The 23,843-nt window shown below is 44.8% G+C and overlaps 1 protein-coding gene across 2 annotated transcripts in view; it reads left to right on the top strand.

Annotated features, from left to right (window-relative positions):
• Positions 1–261: 261 nt before the first annotated feature.
• FHL2 (four and a half LIM domains 2) overlaps positions 262–23,843 on the top strand; it is a 72,583-nt gene continuing 49,001 nt past the window's right edge. For both annotated transcript variants that reach the window (XM_059406369.1, XM_059406368.1), the window contains exon 1: positions 262–389. The gene's annotated coding sequence lies outside the window, so the exon portion shown is untranslated. The remainder of the gene's footprint in view (positions 390–23,843) is intronic.

The following is a 23,843-nucleotide window of genomic DNA, read 5'->3' as shown; positions in this document are numbered from 1 at the left end:
TGCAGTGAAGCCATGGGCAGCCCGCCCAGAGGCTCTGCCACTTGTGTGATCAAGTGAGATCCCTTCCCAGCGCTGTGGTTTTCCCCTTCCCCTGCTGTTTGGGATAGCTGGAATATGTGTGAGGCCTGCGATGTCCTTGAGGCAGGCAGGCCACATGGGGAGCTGGCAGCCCCTACCCATCTGGGGGCCGAGGCTCCTTTAATTTGGATACCTTAAAAGGCTCTCGGGAGCAAGGGGCTGGGTTCTTATCTCCAGAGCTCTGGACAGCACCTTATTTATAGCCCTGCTGACAAGAGGCGGCAGCTGGCCAGCAGCTGCATACACAGAGTGCTTGGCCCTGCACTGCCGCTGTCCTCTTTGGTCCGGCTGGAGGGCAGAAGACAGGACAGGTAAGCTTCCTCCTTTCTCTGGCCAACCTTCCTTCCCTGCATCTGCATGGGCTTCGAGGCCAGCTGTCAGCCTTTGTACCCTGGGAGGGAGCTCTCTGGCACTGTGGACTTGCAGACCCCAAGCACAGACCCAGGTGGCCCAGGCAGGGGGCTCCTGCTGCAGTCAGTTCCTGCCCCATGGCTTCCGGGTGGGGGGTGGGGGGCGGGTGGTGATAGAACCTGCCCTCTGCAATGCTACAACAGGTGCCTCCGGGAATAGGAAGCACCTGGAGAGTACCCTTCGTTCACCTGACCCTCTCTGAGTGCGAATCAGCAATGACACTGAGTTGTGAACCCCAGAAAGCTTTGTTTTTAGGAGGAAAAAAATTATAAAAAGAACATTGGAAGGTGGGAAACCACAGTGCTTGGGAGCTTTTGCTCCCTGACAGAATTTCTGGCTGACCTGGGGGTAAGAAGACAAATTACTGGCGGGTCTGCTTGTGCTGGGAAAGTATGTTTCTACAAGATGACTCGTTCCGGCTCATGGTTCAAAAGGACGGATAGATGTTGTGTGTTTAAAGGAAATGCATTAATAGTTTACTAATTTCTAGAGCAGGATATGAGCAAAGGCACAGGACTGAGTAATTGTAGGGCCAATTGCGTAATACTATTAATTCCGATAGGATGACGTGTTACGATAATAGGTATCATTCATAAGAACGTCCTCTAGACCTACTCTCTGCAAGGCACCATATCAGGTCCAATCTAATAAATATATAAAATAGATCAGTTATCTTTATATAATTCTGAGGTCAAAAGATAGTATCAACACCTGCGTTATTGGCTTGATTGACTGATGTCGTTTTATCACGTACTTGTTCTTATAGGTTTGTTCTTATTCTGTTTGTTTCTTGAGGAATGTTATTTGAATTTTGTTTTATTGCTAGGTTCATAACCTGTGCTATCACCAAATATATTACATTTTGAGCCCCACCCAATCTTACAGGAGTTTTTAAAAATTTTTTTATTTTTTTTTTATTTGACACAGAGAGAGATCACAAGCAGGCAGAGAGGCAGGCAGAGGAGAAGAGGGGGCAGGCTCCCTGCTGAGCAGAGAGCCCAATGAGGGGTTTGGTCCCAGGACTCTGAGGTTATGACCCGAGCTGAAGGCAGAGGCTTAACCACTGAGCCCCCCAGGAACCCGGCATTTTTGTTTTTAATGAAGGAGCCCACTCCTCAACTCACATGATGATGTTTGTCTTGTCTTGTCTAATATTAAGAAAATATTTCAATGTATAACCTCCACGAAGAGTTGCATCATCTCTCCTAAAAGATTCCCTGACTGCTCCTTCAATCTCTATTTTGCACTATTAGAGTTCATCACCCCATTTAGGGCTTCCAGAGCTCTCCATTGGTTCCAGATCCCTGAGGCTAGACCATGTCATAGTTCTCTCTGTAATCTCATAACTCTTAACACACTATCTACTGGTATCTAAAATATTTCATATTTAAAATAGGTGGCCACGAAACTGAGTTTAAATTGTCCTCTCCCAGAGCACAGGGTGGCTCAGTCAGTTAGGCGTCTGCCTCCAGCTCAGGTCATGATCCCAGGGGTCCTGGGATTAAGCCCCATGTCAGGCTCTCTGCTCAGTGCGGAGCCTGCTTCTCCTTCTCCTTCTCCCCCTGCTTGTGCTCTCTCTCTCTTTCTCTGACAGATAAATAAAATCTTTAAATCAATCAATCAATCAATCAATCATCCTCTCCCCACTGTCAACAAAACCAAAATTCAACTGAGTAAATAGGGAAGATATGACTGATTCTAGTCAAGGATTCATGAATTGGGCAGCATTTCATCCAGCAGCAGAAAGGAGCTGTGAGGTGCTGTGCAAAATGGAAAACTTTCATAGAGAGAACGGGACAAGAACAAGGAAGTTACACCAGACAAAAAAGTGGACTGGTTATTGCAAGGTCACTTTCCTTGAGAGAATGGCAGGAGTCTCTCAGGCAGATGACCTAACGCTGATCAGGTGATTCCTAGCTGACTGGTTCAAAATTCCATTTCTGGAAAAGACCAGAATTATAATGAAGTCAGGTCTGTATGCTGACACAGAGTTTAGTGTAAGTGACTCCATTTGGGCCCTGTTGTCTTGTTTTTAACACCATTCAAGAAGGTTGAAATTATATTCATAATGTTTATATTTTCTTTTATTTTTTCTTACTGTACAAGTACATGCTCACCATAGAAAATACAGACCAACAGAGAGAAGAAAATGCAAAATTATGTGTAGTCTTACTACATTTATTGTTTAACCATTTCTTGATTCTAAGAGGTCCTTGATTTTAAGACAAACCATTAATTTAATACTCACTTTACAAGGGTGGGCAAAAAATTCTCATTATATTGCCCAGATTGCTGTGTTTTAAGATGAATCCAAAAGCAAATTACATGGGGAACTACAAATTATAATTAAGAAAGAAATATATATATATATATATATATATATATATATATATAATCAGTTTATTTGGTAATAATCTACTTCTTATTCAAATGTTAATTCTTTGAAAATTAGTTATCTTTATATGACATTGTAACTTCTTTCATTTAGCCAGAATACTAAAAGACCCATAATAGTTGGGAATAACACTGATGGGATGTTAAAAAACATAAACTGAGCTTTAGATAAGCAATTTTTATCAGAATATAACTAGTTTTAAAGTACAATCTGCTAACTTCTACACTATTAATGGGATCTGTTGCATAGCAAAAATTACATGACCGTTTTGTGCCTTGACCTACATGACCCCCACAAACTTATTTTACTGATTTTTTTCATTATCACTGATTCATCAGCCTTTTATCATTTAGTCTCCAATACACCAAAACAAGGATGAAAAATAAAAAGGAACTAACATAAGTCCTGAACAATTTGATATTTGACAGCTGTATTTCATAAATATCATTAATTATCTTAAGTGTAAGCTTGCAAAAATCAATTTTAACTCTGAGTACATGTTTGTAATTCCGGACTTTGTTGAATTTAAAAGATAAATTTTAAACAGAGAGAAGAGGAATAACAATTCATTCTAACAGAAGAGTTTGGTTACAGTTAAAAAGTAATACTGAAAAGTTACACTGAAGTGAAACCATACCAAGCCAACGACTCATAAAATATACTCCATGTGCTTTACCAAGAAGGCATGTATAACTAGATTTTAAGGGGAAAGTGCAAGAATTTCATTTTGGTTTTTAGGAAATGAGCCTTCTTTCCTTGCCCGGGACTGTCTAATCAGCATGAATGAGTAGGGGTATCTGAGGAGGGAGGTGAGGGGGGCGGTAATCTATTTTAACCTTAAGGAAAAGGCACCAGAGTGCTTTCGGCCTGGGCTCCGTTATGGCTGATAAATCTAGGCAAATTTCAAAATGTTAGTTCATGGTTTAGCATGAACACAAAAAAGGAAAATCCGTGATGTTGATTATTCTATTTCTCTCTAATTCATATCCCTTGTAGTAAGACAAACTGGCTAATAGGAAGGCACGAAGGGGTTTATGACAACATATGTGTCTAATTAAAATGAGAAACAGTAAAACTGCTCGAGTACAGGGTGGTTAAAAAATTGTGATACAGCCATTGTTTGAAATACGTATAATCATTGGAAATAAAGGTTGCAAAGAATTTTTAATTTTTAAACACAAAGCTATATTTATAATATAGGATCTTCACTGTGTAATATACATGTATACATATGTATTGAAAAAATACACAAAAATATACAAAGTTGTTGTTTCTGTGGGATAAGATTACTTGTAATTTTATATTTTCCCTACATTTTATAAATATTTTTCAATTTTTTAAAAATTTATTTATTTGACAGAGATCACAAGAAGGCAGAGAGGCAGGCAGAGAGAGAGAGAGGAGGAAGCAGCAGGCTCCCCGCTGAGCAGAGAGCCCGATGTGGGGCTTGATCCCAGGACCCTGGGATCATGACCTGAGCCAAAGGCAGAGGCTTTAACCTACTGAGCCACCCAGGTGCCCCAATATTTTCCCTACATTTAAAATAGTTTGCTAGGGGCGCCTGGGTGGCTCAGTGGGTTAAAGCCTCTGCCTTCGGCTCTGGTCATGATCCCAGGGTCCTGAGATCGAGCCCCGCATTGGGCTCTCTGCTCAGCAGGGAGCCTGCTTCTCTTCCCCTCTCTCTGCCTGCCTCTCTGCCTGCTTGTGATCTCTGTCTGTAAAATAAATAAATAAAATCTTAAAAAAAAATTAAAAAAATAAAATAAAATAGTTTGCTAAATTCCTACACAGAGACTAATCGTGGGCTTTTTTTTTTAATTGCAAAATTCCATGCAAAATAAAGCACTGTAATTTTTGCTGCTGATTATAAAAACTATAAATAAACAACCAGAGGGTAGCTTTATAAAAAACAATAGCTACAATCTATTGAATGAACACTCTCTCTGGGAACTAGTATTAGTTCAAATAATATCCCCAGCCACCCTACAGGCATTATCCCTATTTTCAGGGAAGGAAACTGGCTTAGAACACTGCTACGCAAGGCAAGGCAAAAAGTTCAACCAAGCTTAAAGGGGTCTGGCTATGGAGACTCTCCAGTTGGCATTAGAATAACAAAAGAGCAGTCATCAGGCCATAGGCAATGGACAGTGTAGTGTGGTCTGAATGGCAGGCACGCACCCTGTGGGAATGGTGGGAGGTGTTCCTATAGGAAAGATATATGGGGGAAAAGTTTGTACTGACAAGTGTATGGAGCCAAAGGAAGTAAGGAATTATGAAAGTAGACACCGATAAGGAGATGAAAATAAATGGGATTCACCCTCAGACTGAAGGGTGTGTCCTATGGTCCCTGATGAGCTAAACATGTGTGTTGGGCAATGAGACGTCACAGTAATGATTTAAGGACAATGCTTCTTTATGTTTTCTTTGAATATTTCTATAAACCCGAATTTTGTAAGAGGAAATGAAGATGTGTCCTGGGGTGCCTGGGTGGCTCAGCAGGTTAAGTGTCTGCCTTCAGCCCAGGTCACCATCTCCTAGTTCTGGGATTGAGCCCCAAATGGGGCTCCCTGCTCAGCAGGGGAGGCTGCTTCTCCCTCTCCTTCTGCCTGCCGCTACACCTGTGCTTGTGACCTCTCACGCTCTCTGTCAAATAAATAAATAAAATCTTTAAGAGAAAATGAGGAAGAGGTATACTGGCTCCCGAAAGTAAAAAAAGAAATACAAACCTCTCTGCCAAGAATCTGAATTGGGACTAATTTCAATTCCAGCCTTAAAACAGAATGAAGCTCTGGGCTAGAGGGGTGCTAGGAGCTGATGTTGGGGGCTTGCTGTGTGTTGGCTTGTTGTGAGTACCACCCATGTGATCCGGGGAGCAGCTGCGGGAGGAGTGCTTCTGGTTTGTGGCTTAGAGGTGAGGACAGCCAGGTGCTGAGAAGTAAAGTGCTCAGAACCAACAGGTGGGGAATCTGGGATCGGAACCCAGGCAGTACAGAGCCAGGACTGACAGGAATCCCACCCGAGATTGCTAGAAAAGTCCCCGCTATAGAGAAAGAAACTCATCTTAAAGATGAGTGAGGGAGGGGAGGCTGGGTGGCTCAGTAGGTTAAGCATCTGCCTTTAGCTCAGGTCATAATCCTGGGGTCCTGGGATTGAGCCCTGCATCGGGGAGCCTGCTTCTCCCTCTGCACCTCTCCCTTCCTACTAGAGCTAGCTCTCTCTCGTGCTCGAAAATCAATAAAATCTTTAAAATAAAATGAGTGAAGGCTTTCCACTTACCCATTATTTTTCTCTTTAAAATTCTTCCTTTATTTCCAGCACCTGCACAAGAACATGGGAAAGGTGTTGATCTCCTTAGTCAGACCCTGAAGGCTAACACGGTGCCTTGCACACAGCAGGTACCTAATAAATATTTGCTGGACTAAATTGCAGTGTTTAATTCAGGAGTAAGAAGTGTTAAGATACATAGGAAGGGAGCCAGAAGTTTTCCTTGTTGGCTAGTACTTTTCCCTTCTGTGATATTGGCTTGGAAACAAGTTTAATAGTACTTTTTCATCCTTGATACACAGCACAAGGGCATAACTCATGATTCAAATAATGCCTCTTTAAATGGGATTTTCATTGGGCAATAAACACTAATATTTGATGATAATATATCCTTAAGGAGTAAATTCTTTGATTTGGAAGTTCTTATTCACCACAGTCTGCGTGGTATGTGGGTGATGAGAGCACGTGTGTGTAAGTGTCTGGTGTGTGTGTTGAGGGAAGGGAAAGAGGTTTGGAGATGCTAAATGAATTCTAGACATGAGGTTCCTTCTTCAGAATCTCATGGTTAATTTATTGGGAAACAACAACAATTCTGCTCACTTTAAATATAATTTGTGAACAAAAAGTGGGTGAGGAGAGGAACCTTCTCCTTACTTTACAATCCTGACTTTATTTGCACTGAATAACAAACCAGTTATTATGCCCTTCCAATCCGTAAATCAACAGAGGTCAATGAGACTCTCCAGTTAGGTCCTGTGAAAAAAAGAGTGATATGCAAGCAATGTCAAGAAAGCCCAGAGATTTTTCAAAGTGCCTGAGACAGACTCCTTTAAGGCACCCCTCTCTCTACTCCTGCAAGTTGAAAATATAAAAATCCAATGAACAGTTTTGCTAATGTGTGTTGCTCAAATTAACCAGGATGGGCCATCCTCCAGGTGAGGGAAGAGATGTTCACAATGTCATGTCTAAAATACGCTCAGATGGAGAACTCAGAGGGCAGCAAGGAGGGCAGACTGAGCATCTTCTCAATAAAAGAGAATTCTCAACAAGCCAGAAGATTTGAAAATTCACAGTGGTGTGTTCAACATCAGTTAAAGAATCGAATTCGGATAGAAGTATTGATAAACCCTTCAGACACCATTATAAACAAGTCGCAGTAGCGAACCTCCAGTCTGGCTGTGAATGAGCTCAGGCAGGATCCTGGCAGCCCGCCCTGAGCTGTTTCTACTTTCGAATGCGGCACTTCACTGTTTCCTGGGAAACGTCTGCAAACCTCCGCCAGCCTCCGGCAGGAGCAGCTCAGGCAGCTCCCGAGGCCAGCATGAGCTCACTTGGACCACGAGCCTCTTTTTAAAATTTATCTTTTTTTTGTAACTTAAATTAGGCCATATCCCTTGCCTACCCAAAACCCTCTGGTGGCTTCCCAAATCAAAATAAAATCCTCTTGCTACTTAACCTATAGAGCCTGGCATGAGCCGAGCCCTGAAATCTGACCTCATCTCCTGCCTTCCTTGCCCCCATGGAGGATGCTCCAGTTACCCTGCCTTTCCACAACTGTGCCAAGCAGCTGCCCCACCCCAGGGCTTTTGCACTTGCTGATGCCACCAATGGATCAGGTGCTCCTCCCAGAAAATCACACACCTCCTTCCCACCAATTCCAGTGCCACCCCTGAACAGCCCATCTAAAATTTATACTCTCTAGCTTGTTGCCCTGATTTACTTTTTTTTCTTTTTTTTTAAAAAAAGTCTTTTTAATGCATTTTTATGTATTTGAGAGAAAGGAGGAGTCGGGGAGGGCCAGAGGTAGAGGGAGGAGCAGACTCCCTGCCGATTGAGGAGCCTGACCCAGGGCTCCATACAGGGCTTGATCCCAGGGCCCTGAGATCATGACCTAAGCCTAAAGTCAGATGCTTAACAGACTGAGCTACCCAGGCGCCCCTGATTTACGTTCATTGCAAAACCCTTATCATCTCACACATATACACACCCACAAAGGGCCATGGATATTGGTGTTTGTCTCTCCCCTAATACCACATGAGCTTCATTGAAAGCAGAGGCTCTGTTTTGTTCACTGAGGTAGCCCCATCATCTGTAACAGTAGGTGGTATACAGTAGGTGCTTCATAAGTGTGTGTTAAAGGATGGAGTCTCCATAGCCCCATTTTATGTATTTCATTTGGATGCTTAGAAACGCTTTCACTGGGGCGCCTGGGTGGCTCAGTGGGTTAGGGCCTCTGCCTTCGGCTCAGGTCATGATCCCAGGGTCCTGGGATCGAGCCCCGCATCGGGCTCTCTGCTCCACGGAGGGCCTGCTTCTTCCTCTCTCTCTGCCTGCCTGACTGCCTATGTGTGATCTCTCTCTCTATCAAATGAATAAATAAAATCTTAAAAAAAAAAAAAAAAGAAAAAGAAACGCTTTCACTGTAATTCATGCCATTAGCCATCGTCAAGCGTTCATGGTAGGGGTTAAGTCTAGTTCTCCGGGTCCACAGCTTGTATGTCCTTGCAAAAACTCTCAGTACACCTGCATTTTGTTAAGGGAGGAGGGCAGGTGCTGGGGAGTCAGGCTAACTTTGCTTGGCTTATAACTCTGCCCCTTGCAAGGAACTCAGGCAAGATTGCAACTTCTGAAACCCCGTCTGTAAAATGGGCCCAATAACTTCTTAAAGTACTTGTAAGGATTGAACAAGGCAATAATAATAGTAACAGTAACCATTAATTGAGCACATACCAGGTGCGGGAGAGCAAACACTGCATCTGACTTGCTTCATGTTGTCCTGTCTTCACAACAACCACGTGGTGTGGGCAGTTTACAGAGGAGAAAACAAATTGAAATTCAGATGAAAGTTGACGTGTATGTTTCTTCTTGCTGATGTAACAAATTACCCTAAGTTTATTGTCTGAAAGCAATGCAAATTTATGATCTCATGGTTCTGGAGGTTGGGAGTCTGATGTGGGTCTCACTAGGCTAAAATCTGGGTTTCTGCAGGGCTGTGTGCTCCTTCTGGAGATCCGAGGGGAGAAATCTGTTCCTTTACCTCTTCTAGCTTCTGGAGGCCGCCTATATCCACCTGTTCATGGCCCTTCTCTCCACCTTCAAAGCCAACGATGTAACATCTTCAATCTCTCTTTGAGTCTGACTCTCCTGCTTCCTCTTCCCCTTATAAGGACTCTTATGATTACACTGGGCTCACTTGGATAAGCTGGGATAATGTCCCCATCTCAAAACCCTTAACTTAATCATATCTGTGAAATCCCTTCATATATTCTGGACATTAGGGTGTGAACAGGTTCAGGAAGCCGTGATTCCATGTACCAGTTACAAAGCAGCAGACCTGGGATCTGAATCCCAGCTGATTTCTTGACCATCACCCTAATGCAGTACGTAGCAAGGTCTTTAGTATTTATCAAAACTTTTTCCTTTGCTGTAATGAAGGGAAAATGGGAAGATTGGGGCCCAGATTTGGGTTTTGTATAGGACATGAAACAGGAAGGTTCGCCTCCTGCTGCCCCGCTTCCCTGAGATGTAGGATGCCAAAGACTTCACTCTAGTCATTTTCTCTTAAAAATAATCAGTCTCACCTCGTCCTCAAGCATATTATTGACTTTCAAGAAACCACAGACATTTGATAAAAGTAGGTTGCCAAGTGGAAATGAAAGCCTTGCATGAAGACAGGCTGAACCCAACCCATGGAGATGAGGGGCCCAGGCAGTTCAGGGTAAACCTGGAGCCAGGATGCCCCACAGTCAGAGGGCAGGTGAAGAAGAGCCTATTGACACCCCACAGGTGCTGGGCCAGCCAGGGGGACCGAGTTCAGCATGCTCCAGGGAGGCACACCCCACCCATGACACAGATGACCTAGGACAGGAAGGGAGGTGGCCCAGGTCTCAACAACAAGGACTATGGAAATGTCAGCAAGCAGCAGAGCACCAGGAGGCAAAGAGACAGGGCTGGTGAGACCACGCGTCAGCCACACAAGGAAATCATGGGCAGACCCCCAAGTAGTGCTGGTGGCCTCTGATAGTTTCCACCTCTCAGGGTCTGGAGGTAGCTGGCAAGCAGTTCCATGACCCCGAAAATGAGACAGTTCAGGACACAGCCCTACTCCACTGGGGAGGCAAGGATGCGAGGTGGAAGCCTTCTGTGGGTAAAAGAAGCAGCAGCATTGTAGGAGGAGACTAGAGGTTGGGAACTGATGGCAGTTTGGGGAAAATGAGGTAGCCACAGCTCAGCAAGACTCCCAAATCTATGGTTGTTGAACTCACCTCGGGGGGCACAGGGCTGTCCCTAAAATATACCGCATATTCCCTCCTTCCCTTGAGGCCGGCTCAGGGGCTGTGATGGTAGGAAGGGCTCAGGGCCTTCAGGTGGGCAGAACTGAGGAGAATGCCGCAGGTACACTTCCACATGACAGGTCATGACCACCGTGACCTTGAACTTTAGAAGCAGGTACCCATTTGCATTATTCTGACACTTTAAATACACTTAAAGTATACATCACAAGTTAGAAATCAGTGGTGAATAAACACATAGACTCTATGGTTTTGTGACATAATCATAATCATCATCATCATCATCATCATCATCCATCTTGGGCTGACTGTAGAAATTATGGTCCAAACTGGGCCACCTGAAAGGGAAAGAGAGTTGCTTTTACTGAGCACACCAGGTCAGCAGCTCTAATAGAGATCCAGCCTCTGAACCCCAGGCTTCAGTTACATGCACCGAGGTCCCTGTGGGAGCTGCCTTAGCTGGAAACATAACCCTGTAGAGGGATTATTCAATGTGGAGAAGCTTCCTGAAACCTCAGACATTTTTATTCCTTTCACCGAGAAGATAAGAAACTCCAAAGTGGGATTTCTTATAAGGTACTAGGATGTAGCCTAGATACAGGCCACTGAGTTAAAGTCATATGTGTTTTTTCTTTTCTTATTTTTTTAAAGAGAGAGACACAGCGAGAGAGGGCACACAAGCAGTGAGAGTGAGAGAGGGAGAAGCAGGCTCCCTGCTGAGCAGGGACTCCCCACACCGGTGGAGATCAGATCCCAAGACCCTGGATCTTGACCTGAGCCGAAGGCAGATGCTTAATGACTGAGCCACCCAGGCACCCCAGTCACAGGTGCTTCTTTCCTCCAGAGATGATGAGCATTTGAGAGCCCCAGACCCGACCTTGGAGCTTGATTTCCCTTTGTGACATTTTCCTAAAATGGGTGCCTGTCTTCTCTGTTGTCACTCCCCAAGTTCATATGAGAACCGTGAGTTCACAAGAAATTCTCCCTTGCTTGAGTGTGCGCTAAATGCAAGTTGTCCAAATGAGGGTCCATTTCATAATTTCATAGTGAGCCATGATACCTTTGTAATGGATTGAGACCTGCATATTCCTAACAATGACATAATGTTGACGAGAATTAAAAAGAAAGAAAAAAGCAAAAGAGAAAGAATCATCTCACATCATGAGGATAAGAATTATTTCATGGCACACTTTGTCATTTGTGGTTAGGACTTACAAATGCACTTCCTAGTGTGGGTTGCTATCAAAGCCTTAGAGAGTCACTGCTGTAAACCATATTTGCAGAATTTCCTTTCTCTTAAACCCTCGCAGTGCCCAGGGTACCTCTTTTCCTCCTACCAGCCTCTCAGACGTCCTTCTTTCTCTGCAGATCGCTACATAATCTCTTATGCTAGAACCAATGAAATGGTTACCTACCAGATCAGTTGTACTAATACTGTGAGTCCTTGTGAAATAAAAGAAAAATGAGGGGCTCCTGGGTGGCTCAGTAGGTTAAGCATCTGAATCTTGATTTCGGCTCAGGTCATGATCTCAGGGTCATGAGATTGAGCCCTGCACTGGGCTCCACGACCCCCCACATCTGTGTCTAAGTGAGGAAGTGCAGATTGTTTGTGTAGTGTGGTCAAATCCACCTCCCTTCCCTACCACAGAATATGTAAGACAAATCACAGCCTGAGGACCTGGCCCCTTCTGCCTTGTTTCAGGGTCTCTGCAGCAGGCCCTGGGCTTCCAGCCTAGTCCTGTAATTTGGCAGAAGAGCTGGGGGGTGGGTGAGTGGTTAGCCCCACATCAAAGGCTGCTTTTCATGACTGCTGCCTAAAGAAAGGGGGAAGAGGGGATGTTGATGCAGAGAAGAAGGAAACCACTCTAGGCAGGATGTCTGGAAGGAGAGATAAAGCAGATTGCGAAGGTATTTTAATAGATGTGCTATTTCCATTCTCTGCCATATGTTTTTCATTCTGTTTTTGGTTACTTTTGACTTGAATTATGGGACTCTGTCTCTTGGTTAAGGTAATCTAGATGCAGTTGCTTTCATACATCAATGTGAATACTGACTTTTTGGGGCGAGACTGAGGATGATGTTAAGTGGCCAAGACAGAAAACATGTTGCCTTGAAATGTTTTCTGTTCCCTCTTCCTTACGGGAGTGGAGAATGTCTGTTTCCAAGAGTCCAGAACACCATGCATCTGTTATAAAAAGGCAGCGCAAAGCATAAAATGGTGTGGCCATTTTACTGCCCAGGAGGGAGCAGACGGAGGGACAGGACGTCAGATAACCAGTCTTCCTGCTACAGAATGGGGTGGATTCATCTGAGCTCCGCAGCAAGGATTTCCTCTTTGTACCACAATCTCTATTCCTCTAACCCACAGATAATTATACTGGAAAAAAGCTATTGTGAGAGGTTATGAAAATTGCTCTGGAAATCTCCAAATGGCATCTAAATAACTGAAAGTTAGGCTACCATTTCCAATCACTCAGAAGCTGACCCTGGCCTTTCGCTGGAGCTGTGTTGCTCCGTTGGCCCTTCTCAACATCTGGGTACCACCGGCTACCTCCATGCTGTGGTAGAATACAGAAGAATCCTTCCCCAGGCAGAGATCAGAGAGAGAAGGGGGGGGGCAGTCCCGGGCTTGGGTCTGGCCCAGGGCAAAACCTCACCTTCTCCCCAACTTGTGTCAGCCTACAGCAGGACTCCGTGGGCTTCCCAGGTCATCCAAGCAGCAGGAAAAGTCAAGAAGAAAGAGAAAAAGATCAGTGACCCAACACTCTCGACTGAAACCTTTATTCTGGTTTCCTAGTTGTCTGGGAAGCATGGCGTCTATTGAGTGAGAAAAATCAGAATGAAGAAGAGTCCTTTTGCAATGGTTTTGGTATTTGGCCCTGGTGACAGATCTAGACAATTGTTTTCTCAACCCATCAATCAGTCCATCAAGCAAAGAGGACACAAACAGCAACCTAAAGATGTCATTTGGTATCAATATCACACTGCAATCTGTATTTCACTTCATTGAGATTTCTTTCATCTGGGCCGTTAGGTTGTCAAAGATAAGTCAATCTGTCAGAACAAAAAAATAATCATCAGAATAACTTATTTTACTAGTCCTGATGTTTTTAAGTGGCTTGTGGTTCAGTTTCTAGATTCATGTCTAGTCTAGAGTTACAATCCTATAATAAAAAAAGAAGTAAATCAAACCATGAGGAAACTATAAATTTAAAAAAAAAAATCGTGCTTGTCCTTGTATGTGATCCATTGTTCCCATATCAGTTTTACTCTCTTGGTAGCTTTATGTTATTTAGGAGCACCTGTGCTCCATCTGCACTGGGCCCCAGCAATCCCCGAGCACGTGGCCATACATACCATTCATCTCTACACCCCTCTGGCCAACAACCTGGGGAAAGCCAGGAATTAGCTATAGTTCAGAGGACTCCGTGTTATTCTTGCCAGCGACATGGAGGTCTGAAAAAGCTCAAGGAAGGAAGCAAGCAAGTCATACACGTGAGCATACCAACGCGACTTTAAGCCGAGACAGCCATTTCTTGCTATCGCCCCTCCTTTTCTATCCTGCTGGGCCTGGCTCACTGCTGGGCTGACCTGGAGCTAGGGACATTGCTCTCATGCTGGGAGGAACAGCACTGTTGTTCCGCAGTGGGACAGGTCTTCCGGCTAGCACGCACTCAGCAATAGGGCTCTAGGAGAAGCAGCAAGCCGATGGTAACAAGAAGATGGAGTACCTAACTCTGGTCCAAATATAAAAATAGTGTGGTGAGGAAACAGACATGTATTTTCCATTAAATCAAAGAAACGAATCTGGAAAATTAGATCTTAGCACGTTTAAGTCCTTGTGGCAGGGACTCTGGTTTATGAGGACAGCACAGAGCTGAGCCTTCTGCACGGTAGAGATGCATCATATCCAGAGTGCCTGGGTGGCTCAGTTGGTGAAGCTCAGGTCATGATCCGAGGGTCCTGGGTTCAAGTCCCACGTCGGGCTCCCTGTTCACTGGGGAGTCTGCTTCTCCCTCTCACTTTCCTTCTGTGCTCTCTTTCTCTCTCTCAAATAAATATATAAAATCTTAAAAAAAAAAAAAAAGTACCATATCCACATAATGAGGCATGGATACACTTGCCTGCTGCTCAGATGTACTGGCTTTCTTTGAAGTTGCTGTGACCCTTCTCACCCGATAGCCCCCATCCAATGACCAGGCACGCTGGCCTCCTCCTTCTTAAGCCCCCGCCTGTAACCTCAAGGAGAGCAGACCACCACCAAAAAGCCCCAGGTCACCAGCACCAAATCAAATTTATGAGGAACCTGTCCGAGGCACTCCATGTGAAGCTGGCCATTTTTCCAAGCTGCTAACAAGCTAGCTAACTCTGGGACAGGGAGACTACATGGATTCTCACTTGAGAGCCTTGTTGATCAGTGGAACCCACACCATGTGGATTGTTACAACCAGAATCTACAACTGTCCCATGAGTGTGGCCACCACTAGCTCTGCACCACCCCAAGAGCTCCATTCTTGGGCTCCGCACCTGGGTCTCAGGAGCTCTGGGAGAGACACGCCTTCCTCTTTTATCCCAAACTCTGCCCCTCTAGCTCCTCCTCAGCCATCCTGCTTTCTGCCCGGGTCCCTCCGATTCTTCCTTATGTTACTATTAGGTATGAGCAATTTGCTCCTATTATTGGTAGAGGTGTTACCGATGATTTATGTCCCTCCAGAATTCATTGTCCAAGTTCCGATCCCTGTACCTTCAATGTGACCTTGTTTGGAGATACCTTTGTTGCAGATATGATTAGATAAATTAGGGGGAGGCCCTAACTCAATAAAACTTTTTTTTCAAAAAGGCATATTTGGACACACAAACACATACACACAGAATGCCATGTGAGCACGAAGACAGAAATTAAGGCAATGTGTCTACAAAGCATAGAACACCAAAGATTACCAGCAAAGCACCAGAAGGCAGGGGAGAGGCAAGAGACGGATTCTCCTTTGGAACTCTCAGAAGGACCCTACCCTGCCAGCACGTTGGTCCTGGGCTTCCAATCTCTAGAACCCTGAGACACTAAGTTTCAGCCAAGTGTGCAGCTCAACGTGCTCCATGCATCAGCCTAACTACAATGAACAGATAACAGGGTCTGGTTTTATGGACCCAATTCTCTTGATAACTGCAGCTCTGATCTACCTGATCACCAGGTCCTATTGTTCTCTTGGTTTTTGCTGGTGTGTTGAACCCAGGGGTCTCTAGGGCTTATTTTCCATCGGAAGAAATTAGGTAGTTTCCGTCAAGGGGGTGTATCTCCTTCTTTCAGGAAGAAAACAGATCTGAGCATTCTTTTTGGACCTGCTCTTTTCCAAGTGCCTTTGGCTTAAAATAATCCTTATGCAAAGGTGGTATATTTTGAGTGATTTATTCGGCACCCTTCAGACATTAGGTCTAATCGTGAGATGGGCCACTCTTATTCTTACCCTGAAATCTATGCATTTTGGCCAATGGTGAGGAAGTAGCACATATTGAAAGCTGGTTCAAAGCAAACACTGTACCCACAGGACAACCTCGCAGACTTGAAAGGTGTTTGCTCCCACCCAGGGTCAAAATTGAGTCTTTACATGTGAGAAGATGTTCACCATCAATTATCATCGGCAAGACACAAATCAAACCTCCGGTGAGTTATCACCTCACCCCTGTGAGAACGGATACTATAAAAAAGATAAAGCATAACTGCTGGTGAGGATGTGGAGAAAAAGGAATCTTTGTGCACGGATGGTGGGAATGCAGACTGGTGCAGCCACTGTGCGAAACAGTATGGAGGTTCCTCAAAGAATTCAAAATAGAGCGACCCTACGGTCTAGTAATTCTACCTCTGGGTATTTATCTGAAGCAAACAGAAACACTAATTCAAAAACATAGATGCACACCCATGCTTATTGCAAGATTATTTACAATAGTCAAGATACAGAAACAACCTAAAGTGTCCACTGATGGATGGATGGATAAAAAACTATGGTCTGTATGCACAACAAAATATTATTCAGCCATAGGAAAGATGGAAGCTTTGCCATTTGCAACAGCATGGATGGACCTTCAGGGCATTTTACTAAGTGAAGTAAATCAAACAGAGAAGAAAAAATATCATATGATCTCTCTTATATGTGGAATCTAAATATATATATTTATTATGTTGTATATTTATTTTTATTTTTATATATTATTTTATTTATATATTTTACATATATCTAAATCTATCTATCTATCTATCTATCTATCTATCTATCTACTAAGCTTATAGACACAGAGAATATACCGGAGCTTGTCAGAGGTGGGGAGTAAAAGAAATCTGTAAATTGCTTTGGGTTTTTTTTTTTCTAGTTTAAATAAATAGAATTTAAAAATATTTTTGCATTTGGCTTTGTGTACAATAAGTATATACCAGTGTAGCCTTCAGGTTTAATATATGTAATATGACATCCCTTGAACTACCGTTGTATCATAGAAAATTAAAAACTGGAGGCTACTGGGCACTTAGGAAGTTATGGTCTGCAGCATTTAGCTCAGTTGTTAACTGCTAGAGTATTTCTAGGGAGACTGGGTGTTCTTTTTTTCTTTAAATTTTTTTTAAAATTTATTTATTTGTCATAGAGAGAGAAGCGAGAGCAAGCACAGGCAGACAGAGTGGCAGGCAGAGGCAGAGGGAGAAGCAGGCTCCCCGCCAAGCAAGGAGCCCGATGTGGGACTCGATCCCAGGACGCTGGGATCATGACCTGAGCCGAAGGCAGCCACTTAACCAACTGAGCCACCCAGGCGTCCCTCTTTTTTTCTTTAAAAAGCAAGTGGAAATTTTGGGGCGCCTGGGTGGCTCAATGGGTTAAAACCTCTGCCTTCGGCTTGGGTGATTTCAGGGTCCTGGGATCGAGCCCTGAATCGGGCTCTCTGCTCGGCAGGGAGCCTGGTTCCTCCTCTCTTGCTGCCTGTCTCTCTGCCTACTTGTGATCTCTGTCTGTCAAATAAATAAATAAAATCTTTGAAAAAAAAAAAGCAAGTGGAAATTTTTTAGAAAGAGTGGAAAGTTTCCTTCTTCTGACAAGGTTTAAAAAAAAAACAGATTTTATGCTTCTTGATCTTGGAAAATTTCTGTCCATTTTTGTCAAAGGGTGAAGCAGAGGGAGAACCTAGAGAGAAAGGGCACAATGGAGAGGTTTTGCCTTTCACCTTTGAAAGTTTGTTTCTTGTGCTAGTTTAAAAGGAGAGACTCAGGGGCACCTGGGTGGCTCAGTGGGTTAAAGCCTCTGCCTTCCGCTCAGGTCATGATCCCAGGGTCCTGGGATCGAGCCCTGCATTGGGCTCTCTGCTCAGCGGGGAGCCTGCTTCTCTCTCTCTCTGCCTGCTTCTCTGCCTACTTGTGATCTCTGTCTGTCAAATAAATAAATAAAATATTTTTTAAAAATACTGCTAAGTATGAAATGATGTGCTCAGGAGGGAGCGAGATGAAAGCCAGAGGACAGGCAGGACCTCAGTCAAATATGTTCCTGATCTGAATGCTGGCCACACCAATGCGTCCGACTTTGGGCACATTAGTTAGCCCCTGGGCCTCAGTTTTCTCGCCTGTGAAACCCACCTATGTTGTTTCCTTTAGTCCCATCAGACTTTTTAACACTGGCATCTCCACATTCTCAAAGGCCATCGACTCTACTAAAACTTGGCTTTCTTGTCACTCCATGAAAATGGATTTCCAAAGCCACCAACAGCCTCCATATCGCCTTGTCAAGCGGATCCTCAGCAGTCCCTAGCTAATTCAATGCTGTTGGCCTTCCTCCTAAAATACTTCCGCGCTCAACATACCTACCTTCTCCCTGCCCGCCCCCCACCTCCCTGAGAACCTTTCTCAGTCTTTACAGACTTCCTCTTCGTCCTACCCCTTAAACCTGAAAGGCTACAGGAACTTGATTTTTAACCTACTCCCCACAATCCACAAACCCTCTTGGGTGACATACTCATTCTACTTTGCTTGTGGATTGTTTGTTCACAATGACCTTTTGGCTGATGATTCTTATGTCCATATCTACAGTTCTCACCTTCCTCCTTGAATCTTGTGTCCATACACATTTTTAAAAAGCTCTTTATATGGCTGCCCCCAGAGAGCCTCAGTTTTAGTAGGTCAAAATAGAATTCATCAAATTTGACTTTTTCTATTTTCCTGGAGATGATGGTAGCTATGTCAGGAGGCTGAAATCATCTTGGGCTCATCTTCTGTCGCTAATCATCTATATCAATTTCTGCTGCTTTGACATCTTTAAAATATTCTTTGAAACTGAGACTGTCTCCCCATTCCTACTACCTGAGACGATCTCCTCTACTTCCTACTACTTCCTACTACTACCTTCCTACTTCCTACTACTACCACCCTGCCTTCTTCTAACAAGACTAGCACAGCAGCCTGTGGTCCTCGGTTGGGTTTCCTAGGAGCAGAGTCTGGGAAGAAGTGGGGAAATGGGACAGGGAAGAGGAAGAAAGTAGAGAAGGACAAGTTTTCAGGTCGGTGCCAGCCTCAGCCTGGCCCCACAGAGGCACTCTTGAGTACAGATTCTGCCTTGGGTTGGGTTTGACCCAACTGGAGGAAGGGACCTGGGCTTTCCCATTCCCACACCATACGGTTGTTGCCAAGGACACACTGGGAAAAGGAGTAAAGGGCCCAGTAGTCCAAGGGTAGTCCACACAGAAACAGTAAAAGGGATCCAGAGGGACCCAGCATGGTCTAGGCAGAACACTGACACCATCACCTTATGCCACCTAAATGAGCCAGTGGCAGATTTATAGACTTCAACAAAATTTATCTATCAAAATCAAAGAACTGGCCAGGTCAGTCTCCCACTTAAACCCTTTCAGTGACTTTTAATCTCTTAGCAGCCCTCGCTGGAAACTGGCTTACTTCACCATCCTAGTAAGTAACAGAATCAGACAAGAGGAGGGTGTCTGTGTTAAAATACAGCATGGTCTCCTGAAGATTCATGCTGCACACCAGCTCATTAAAGCCTCTGAAAAGTCCTGCAGTAAAGAAACCCATTCGCTTGTTCGGCCAGGGAATTACTAGTCTTATCTGACCTTGACTTGAATGTTTGCTTGTGTGTCTTGTGGGAAGTACCTCTTACACACCTCGGTCTGCAGACCTGGGTGGGAAGTGTAGGTCTATAGGGTAAACTTCCTCAGCATAGTTCATAAGTCTCTCCATGGGCTGGCCTCACGTCCTCTCAGCCTCACCACTGACTCCAGTAACGTCAAAATTTGTCCCAATCCTTGACATACACCTCGACATGTCACAGGGGCCTCTGTGTCCCATCTGTGCTATACTACTGAGGTTTCTGTCAAAGCTCAGGTCTATTGAGACCTCTTCCAGGAAGACTTCCTAAGACCCTGAACCAGGCAGGGTTGTCCAGAGAAACTGAACCAGATTATGGAGGCCAAGAAGTCCCAAGATTTGTAGGGTGAGTAGGCAAACTAGACCCTTAGGAGAGCTGATGTTTCATTCTGAGTCCTAAAGCAGGGGGGAAAAAAAACAACAACAACAACCCCGAAGAAAAAATTCTCTCTTACTCTGAGAAGGGTCAGCCTTTCTGGTCTATGTAGGACTTCAACTGATTAGATGGGATCCACCCCACTAGGGATGACAATCTGCTTTACTCAGCCTACTGACTCACATGTCAATCTCATCCAAAAACACCCTTAAAATAATGCCCAGAATAATGTTTGACCAACTATCCAGGACCCCGTGGCCCAGTCAACTTGACCCATGAAGTTAATCATCACAGATCTAAGGGCATTTCTTGTGTTCCCATCACTTTCGACACCTACAATTTCTCTTTTTTTTTTTTTTTTTTACTATCCTCACCATTTCCAAGTGTACAGTTCCATAGTGTTCAAAGTGTTAAATGTATTCACATTGCTACAGATCTCCTGGACATTTCATCTTGTAAAACTGAAACTCTATACCCATTCAACAATAACTCCTTGGTCTCTTTTCCATCTGCTTGTAGCCCTGGCAACAAGAATTTTTTTTTTCATTTTGTCTGTGGATTGAATGACTCTAAGAACCTCATGTAAGTGAGATTATTCAGCATTTGTCTGACTTCTTTCATGTAGCTTTAATGTCTTCAAAGTTCCTCCATGTCATCGAATGTTTCCTCCTTTCTCCTCCTTTAAGGCTGAGTAATATTCAACCTTAATGTCTCCTCCTTTAAGGCTGAGTAATATTCCATTGTGTGCATACAGCAAACACCAGATCCTGTTTCTCCATTCATCCATTGACGGACACACAGCTGCTTCCACATTCTAACTGCTGTGAACCATGCTGCTGTAAACACATACACGTAGACATGCCTTTGTGACATGGCTTTTAATTCTTGGATATATACCCAGAATTGAGATACACTTTCCATACCTCAACTCAGACCAGATCTTACTGGAATCTCATCTTGACTAGCTGGCTCCCTTCCTTTTGGTCACACTGGACTTTAAGCTTTGGAAAGGAGGGGCTGAGCTGGAATCCTGCTGGCAGCATGAGGGTGACTCACTCAGCAAAAAACAATTTCCTGCCCAGGAGTTTCCTTGTGCCCACCCCCCATCTGATTTCTCTTAGGCAGAAGGACATCACGAGTTTTCCATATCAGAATAGTCCCACATTCCAGGATCATTCACAAAGTCTCCATGTCAAAGACTGGAATTCTGGGTGAGCTGGGAAAAAGGACTCTTACTAAAACCATGAGGGAGAGATAGGGGCTATTAAGATGTGCTTGAAAAGAATTGGGAGAAAAAAAAAAAAAAAAGGATGTTGCACCTTACGCTTTGTTTTCTTTAAAAGTTGCTCTCAGTGGGACAGTGTTGGTCTTTGATAATTCTCTTAATTCTCTTTCCACAGTTATAATGTTTTTATTTCTAAAAGTTACATCTTAGGACTTTACCTCAAAGATACTCAAAGACACTACTAGGAAATTATGCTGATGGCCTCTAATTTGGTCTACAGTTTAAAACACAAAGGGAGGCAGTTGGCCTTAATTTTAGGATCAGTTGCAGTGAGCAAAATGAGAATGAATGAGTCTGAACATCTAAAGGGATGATGGCAATATGCAAACCTGTGCTCATGTGGGTCCACTTGTAATTCTTCCATTGACATTCATATGACTGTTCCCCACCCTCCCACCCCCCCCACACACCCCGCTTTCAATTTCATGAGGATTTCATCAACAAGACCCAGGTTCGGGGCCAAAATGGTGGACATTTTATAACTGATGAAATGGAATTTGGGAACCTGAGGATAAAAATTTCCTTTGCTTAACCGCGACAGCTTACCTGAGGTTGGTTTCCTCTGCAAAGTGCCGCTTCCTGAAAAAACGAGGCTTGCTTCTATTGTGTTAACTTTTTAAATGCTTGAAGCTGTGACGAATGCCTCCTGTGTTTGGCTGTGTAGCACGGTGGGTTTCTAGCCCATTGAATGACTCCCTTCACTGCTCCTCTCCTGAGGGCTTCAGCCTTCCCCTCGTCCTGTGGGGACCCCTCTGGTTGCCAGAGTTTACCAGTATACCAGAAGCACAGGCCCATACAAAAAGACACACACACCGTAAACCTCGTTCTTCTTACCTGTGCCAAGAAATCCTTCTGGTCTGAGTAAGACAATCTATCATGTTGGGCTTAGACACCAACACCAGCTAGCAGTGTCCTAATAGGTGACATGTTCCCCAGAGATGCACAGTTGGAATAGACTTCAAAAGGCATTGCCCTCAGAAATCTGCGAGCCAATGGCTACCATCTTTTGAAGAACCAGACGTACCAGTTACACTCACTGGGTGTGTGGCCCCTGGTCTATCTGGGGTTATTTCCCTCATCAGCGCACATGTCCATTATTGTCAGGACCATGAGAGGAGGTCGACGGGCAGGGCTTCTAGAAGGTCGAGGAGTTGCCAGGGTTTAAAACCCCTCAGGGGGCCCCTGGGTGGCTCAGTGGGTTAAGCCTCTGCCTTCAGCTCAGGTCATGATCCCAGGGTCCTGGGATCGAGCCCAGCATGGGGCTCTCTGCTCAGCAGGGAACATGCTTCCCTTCCTCTCTCTCTGACTGCCTCCCTGCCTACTTGTGATCTCTGTCTGTCAAATAAATAAATAAATAAAATCTTAAAAAAAACCCTCAGGTCTCCTTCCAGTGGAAAAGCAGCTTCTGTTTGGGAGACAAAACTCTGATGCTGCCCTCCCACTTCCCCCTGCCGAGAGCATTCATCTCTGGGCTCTGCCCCGCAGACTGCACATGCGGCTCCCAGCCTCGCCTGGGGGTCCCCACCCCAGCCTGGTAACCAGGCCAAGGATCCTGGCATTCCTCATCCTCTGGAATGTCCCTTCCTTCTGGTTAACTTGGCCTCAAGCCCTTGTGGTCGGAATGAGGCAGGAGTTGGCTTGTTGTCCTGGCAGAGACATGGTGGGGGGTGGGGTGGGGGGTGTTGAGGCGCCTGATGAGCTGTGGCTTTTGGCTTTCTTACCTGCTCCCAGCAAAGAGTGAGCTGCTCCCCAGGCAGCTCCGGGCCACCAGGGGAGTCCACTACCGACCAGAGGCAGCTCCTGGGGGACTCTGCTCTCATCCCTCAGCCTCCCCTTCCTGGGACCAAGAGCTTCAATCGGTGTTTATATTATAACATCTAACTACTGTACATTATAAATCGGACGTTCTAGGGTAATGGCTCAAATGGTAACTTTTGCTAGTCCAAACACAACGACTTGAACAAGTCGTGAACAAACTGTGCAATTTCCCATTAGCTCAGAGGCTGACCTACGAAGCCTCCCCTGCCCTTCCCTGCTTTGCTCCCTCACTGGGCTTGTAGTGCCGTAGCCTCCCTCCGAACGGCCAAAGCTAAGTGTATAGCGAGCTCATGGGAACAGTTTGGGGGTAACCTCAGCTTTTTCCTCTGAAACCATTCCCGGCTTCCAGGGATAATAGCCTAAGCGTTATTTGCCCACATGAATTAACCAGCCAAGTGCCCATCCCTTGCCTATTTCCCCCGTGGAAGGAAGCCTGCTTTTACTGTCTATTTCTTCCTCTCTCACTCACTTCTCTGTTTTCTTAAGGACAGTGTCCTTTTGTTCTCACTGGGACTGTTCCTCCCCCTTTGCAGCCTCTTGTCTCTGCCCCAAAGCTTCTTTGCGGAGACATTCTCTTCCTTTGAGCCACAGCCCCCTCTCTGCCTCTTTGGTCCTTGGGGAGGTGCCCCCCCCATTGGGGGCTGCCGCAGGCTCTCCTCACCCCCCATACCATGTGGGGTGCAAAGCCCCCTAAACCACATCTCCTCCTAGAGTCTGAGAAAGAAAGAAATGAGTCTTCCAAAGTCTGTATATCTAAATCCACGCCCACCAACCTTTCCTACACACACAAAAAT

This window comes from Mustela nigripes, chromosome 7, assembly GCF_022355385.1.
Source record: "Mustela nigripes isolate SB6536 chromosome 7, MUSNIG.SB6536, whole genome shotgun sequence".
Classification (NCBI taxonomy): Eukaryota; Metazoa; Chordata; class Mammalia; order Carnivora; family Mustelidae; genus Mustela; species Mustela nigripes.
Note: the sequence above shows the minus strand (reverse complement) of the source record. Positions and strands in the feature narration are given on the sequence as shown.